We start from the raw sequence: 6,006 nt of genomic DNA, 5'->3' as shown, positions 1-6,006 counted from the left end.
GTAGGCCTAACTATTGGCCAGGCCATGAGCTTGGCGCGTCCTATGTCATATATAAATTTATAATTGAGATCTTTGCTGCAGATTTTTCTAATTATAATACGCAAACGATGTCGGTATTATTCTTTGGAAGCTTTAACTTAAATAGATATCCCACACTTTATATTACCAGAGTTGTTTTGTGTTGGAATTCATCGTGTTTCGGTCGCGCCACTGGTCGTTTTACGCCAGGGCGATAATTATTATATATATATCAATGTATCTATGTTCTATATATTCCTAACGAGGAGGGAAATGATTCTCCATGCCGATATTTATATATGATTCCTGATCTACCGATTTAGTTGTACCTATAGGGTTCTATTTAAAACAAAAGTGAATTTAAAGCGATCATGTTAACATCGTCCCACCGTTCATACTATACATGTTTTTTTCGAAAATATTTTGACAATTATGACATAATCATATAATTTTAGAAAAAATACAAAGGGAATTTGTTCAAAACATTGTTTAAGACAGGAGTCACCAACACGCGGCCCGCGAGTTAATATTTTGCGGCCCGCGACATGATTTGAAATTTCGGAAGAACGCTTAGTAAAGCATTTTGAAATGCTGAAATTGATTTCAGTTTAAACATATTGTTGTTGTTGTTCGAAGCAAGCTATTCTTCTGTGCCCAATATCACTATTCCTCACTAACTGATACGGCTTCGGCGATCACATGCTGTGAAATTTTAATATGATCTGCTGTTTTACGATAGTATCGGATTAAATGTTCATATCCATTGAATGGATCAGATTTGATATATTTGAAAATTTTGTCTCGACAAGAAAATTGTGACTGAGATTGGGGATATATCGTAGTGATAAGCGTCGGCGCTATCTACGCAGGCGGCCAGTGTTCAAGTCGGAGGTTATTCTCATATATTATGCGCTCCTCGTTTCCCGTGTCGCTGTTCTTACGGCGGCGACAAAAATACACTAAAAGATGAAGAAAGAAAGAAAGAAAGAAAGAAAGAAAGAAAGATGCAGGAAATAGCGTCTAAAAAGGGACGACGAAGAAAGATCTCAGCAATTCATGATTGGATTGGGTCGATATGATCGGGAATTGCATATATGTTGCTCTCAATTTTTTATCCTCTCTGCTCACGTAATCAGATTTTCCGGTAGAGCTGAAACTGTAGGACCCGTAAATAATAATTAAACATATTCGGGCGGACGTAGCCTACCCGTTGGAATCTGCGGTCGGAAACCTTTATCGTCCAAAGAGCCATATTAGCCCTATATTTTCAATTTTAACTCCCAAAGAGCCATACATGTCAATCCACTGTTACGTCACAATTGAAAATTCAATTGAAAATTTGTGATGTCATCACAGCATCGAACTCACTACATGGGATTCGTAATGGGCGTCACATTTTCTCTGTAAAAAGTTTTACTACTCATGCTGGTTGCCTTATTTGAGCATGCGCAACTTGAGTCGCATAGATCTTTTGCAAGTTAGCCTACATCTTTTTAATTGTATTACAGTGAAAGCCATATGATATGGCTCTAAACTTAAAATAAGTACCATCTGCGACAGATGTAGACAACAGTAAATGTGTGAATACACTTTCGTCAGTTATACGAGATCGTAGGCTCGTCTTGGTGCTCCTTTTTAATTTGAGGACCCATGACCACATGCGTAGTTGGAGCTAAGCGTGGTCACTACAGCAGCACATACCCATTGTGAGGTGTGATACGTCAGTGACGTGGGGTCAGAGAACGCAAGTGAGGAAATGCATCACCTGTCATCAGGATGAGTAAAAGAAAATTGTAAAATTTATAATAATTTATAATAATCGAATGTAACTGTCGCACTGATACCGAAAATTTAAATATTGATCGACTTCTCAATTCTCAAATTATTCGACGGTAACATAACGTTGCGCAACACGCCTACATTTTAACGCCAATACTACCAAGCTACTTACTAATCAAGAAGATGAACAGTGAATATCACCATAGTGTCCTATATGGTGTCGACACAGGCAAATCTCACGCCTCAGTGAAATTGTATCACGTCACAATTTCCATTTGGCTACAGGCAATTTGACGGTCATTTTTGACCGGCTTGCCGAGCATTAAATTTGGTAAAACGGGTATCAATCGAAAGCTGACTCTGCGCTGATTACGAAAATATAAATTTTATTCCGCTCGTGGTCCTGGAACTCCCACAATCAGCCTCGAATTTTTCATTGTTATCGAGATTGGCATTGGGACGCAACAATGCTGAACAATGCTGTCTGGCTCTTGTTCTCTTGAGCTACTCTCTCGTTTCGCCAGACAGCATTGTTGCGTCCCAATGCCAATCACGGCGCGGGGAATTTTTATATTTGAAGTTGCACAAATGTCCTAAAAAAAACTCTATAATTTATGCTAATTCACGAAATAATTTTGGGCCCCCTTCGAGCTCGGGGAGCGGTAGTTACGGTCCAGCTTGCACCACACGAGAGGGAGAGTCTTTATATTCATCCAACCAAAATACATTAATAACAGACGGCAATGACGGTGGTACAGAAAATATGCATGCACATTGCACAGTATTTGGTATCAGATAGGAATGATCATTCAATACCACCGTGAAGGTCAACTAGTCTGATCACACCAGCATCAAACAGGTACACTTGACTCTATACCAGTGGTTCTCAACCTGGGGGACGCGCCCCCCTTGGGGGCGTGAAAGCATCCGAAGGGGGGCGCGAAGAAACGGTCAACTGAAAATTTTTTCGCGGTTTGCGCGATTTACCTTCAATTCACGCGTGTTTATCTATATATAGACCGAATTTCATATTTTTGAATTCTCTCATCAACAGTCATAACCTTCCATGCCATCAAACAATCTGTTGGGGTAGTTAGCATCCCGGTTGCATTTTGTAATATTACGATCGATAATGGAGCGCGAAATTTTTCACTATCATAAAGGGGGCCGTGATGTCTAAAAAAAGGATGAGAACCACTGCTCTATACAGTCTGGCTATAAAAAATCTTAGTTTAAAAAAGGAATCAATCAATCAGTTTTAATAATATTTTCATCATTTCGAAACATCACAAGAGTGCGATACAATGAAAAGATAGGAAGGTGTCGAAACAACTTGGAGTAGCCTTTAAGATCAGACACCCACCTAGGTGACGTAAAAAAGAGGCATGCACACTAAATGAAAAGTAATGCAGAGACTACAATAAGACGCAAGCGACAAAAGGAGGTGGCATGTAGCGGAAGACGAGGTCGATGTTAGGTTGTGGTCCGGTAATCCTGAAGGCTGGCCAGTATTCATTTAGAAGAAATTGCTTGTATGCTCGACTTGAATGCGGACATGCTTGAAGACTGTCGGATAGCCGGCGAGATGCTGTTCTACAATTTGGGTCCGACATACTTGATAGAGCAATGCGTTTTCTTGTATTCCGTCCTGATCATACGGTAGTTGTTCTTCGTTGACGCGCGCGTGTGCTGTACTTGTGCGCTTTTGACTCCGAGATGAAGTAGGCTAGTCCCGGCGACTTACCCCACTAGCGTATTCGATCTACCCGCAATCGCGCTTCTTGAAATCTTGGTTTGCAGGATACCTTGATTGATACCTTGATGGCGACGCTTGTAGGACAATGCAGTTTTCAAATACACATGGTCTTCCTGATCTACGCCGATGAATAAACTTCCTTTGAAGTGAAAATAACAATTACAAAAATTCAATTCAAAAACAACGCATAGCTATTCAAGTTCTTGATTGGTAACGTAAGTATAGCTTTCTAGAACCGCCGTAAAATGTAGGTGTGTAGCGATCAATACTTTAGAAGTCGATCAATATTTTGATTTTCGGAATCAGTTGGAGAATTTCATTTGAATAATATCAGCGATGAAAAATTTACGATGAGTTGATCTATCACAGGTGACTTGGTCCGAATGTGGCTAGTCTGTACCTCAACTATCCTTTGGCGCTTTATTTACGAACAATGATCGAATATGGAAATTCCGTGATTTTGGGAATAGAAATGTTCAAAATCTGATCATTCATAAACATCGATAAAAAATACCACATTTAAGGTTTCACAATTTCCCTCACTCATCCCTGACGACATGTGAGGCACTGCCGCACTTGCCTCCCTATAACTCCGCGTCACGGACGTATCACACCCTGCAGTGGGTAATTACTGCTGTAGTGACCATGTTTGGCTACACATACGCATGTCCGGCCTGTGGGCAAAAATATGGTGCACAGAATCCCATATATTAGTGCTACCAATACGTCACGAGTTTTTAATTGTGACGTGACAGTTGATTGACATGTATGGCTCTTTGGGAGCTACATTTGAAAATATTCGGTCAATATGGCTCTTCGGTTGAAAAAGCTACCAGACCCTTGCATTAGAGGGTATCGGAGCATGGGCGCGGTCGGATGTCTATTGGACTACCTACGATCTTATGAAACTTGTCAAGCCCTGGGCGGAAACCAGTATGGCCTACAGGGGTCCGGGCTTGCGTTACGACTGTGTCCAGCCACCTTACTCAAGGGGGTTCGACGACCACTAAGGATCTCCTTCCACAGCCATATTCTAGATCAGAGGTCACCAATGCGGTGCCCACGGGCCCCAGGTAGCTCGGGTTTCCATATTTTGGAAATCTGAAAAGAGGACACCCCGGCGGGTATTACGGGAGCTGAGCGGAAAGCTGACCTTTTTTTGTAGTCAGTCAAGAAAAACATTATTTTGGGCACCGAGTGAGAAAGTTGACCTTTATTTTTAGTCAACCAACCACAAAGTGGGAAAAATTTACCATTTTTTGAGAATTCTCCTCCGGTTTTGCAAGCCTGAAAATCCTGGCAAAGTGTCCTCTTTTCAGATTTTTCAGATTCCCCAAATATGGTACCCTAACGTATGGTAACCCCAGGACCGTAACTGCCGCACTCCAAACCCCCCAATTGGGGGGGGGGGCGAGCTCGAAGGGGGCCCAAAATTATTTCGCGAATGAGCATAAATTATACAGTATTTTTCAAAAATTTATGGAACTTTTTCAAAAATTTTCGCGCTGCTCGCGATTTCGAGTTGCCAAGTTTCTTAATTATTTGGTACTCTCCCCAAGACAAAATACGCAAGATTTATCGAAATGGACATATCGGTGGGACATATAAGGTTTTAGTTAGTACATGTAACATGCGACTCCAAGAAGTGTGCCAGAACGATCGGCAGCGGGAAAACCTGGGCTAAAAGGACTGCCCTTACGCTGACCGAAAACTTCGTTATATATGCAAAATACATATAGGTTTAATTGGCCATAGGCGCCTAAATGACTGGAGCCGAATGTTCCTGTCTTGGCAATCTGAACCTCAGAAGACAAATGCCATTCCGCAGGGAAAAATTATATGCCAGTGAAGAAATACCAATTTGATATCGTGTGTATCGTTAGTTTAGTAGGCTACGTTTGGGCGATTCTGTATTTTTTGATATAACAGACAGGAGATCACGAAATGACATCATGAAACGAAGTCATACTAACGGGTCCGCCCGCCCGAATATGTTTAATTACTATTTACGGGCCCTACAGTTTCCAAGCCACCTCATTCAGCTCTACCAGTAAATCTGATAACGTGAGCAAAGAGGACAAGAAATTAATAGCAATAGATATGCAATTCCCGATATTATTGACCGATTCAGTCATCGAATTATAAAAATTTGACACACTGAATGGACAGCCAATGTAGGTAGGTTTATCACCCTATGGGGGGCCCAAGACGAACATTTGGGGGAGTCTGACGAAGTGCTGTTACGACCCTGGGTAACCCTACAGGTAGCCCGCAAGGACCAGATGACTCACCCGCGGGCCTGTTCTAAAAATAGATGGAGTAACAGGTCTTAAACAGTTAGCTTTTACATAATGCCTCTTTTACTTCACCTAGGCTAAGGTGCGAGTGTCTGATCTTAAAGGCTACCCCAAGTTGTTTCGACACCTTCCTATGTTTTCATGGTACCGCAGTCT

This window comes from Botryllus schlosseri, chromosome 2 (assembly GCF_051294905.1).
Source record: "Botryllus schlosseri isolate E-star chromosome 2, Bs_hap1, whole genome shotgun sequence".
NCBI classification, from domain to species: Eukaryota; Metazoa; Chordata; class Ascidiacea; order Stolidobranchia; family Styelidae; genus Botryllus; species Botryllus schlosseri.
Note: the sequence above shows the minus strand (reverse complement) of the source record.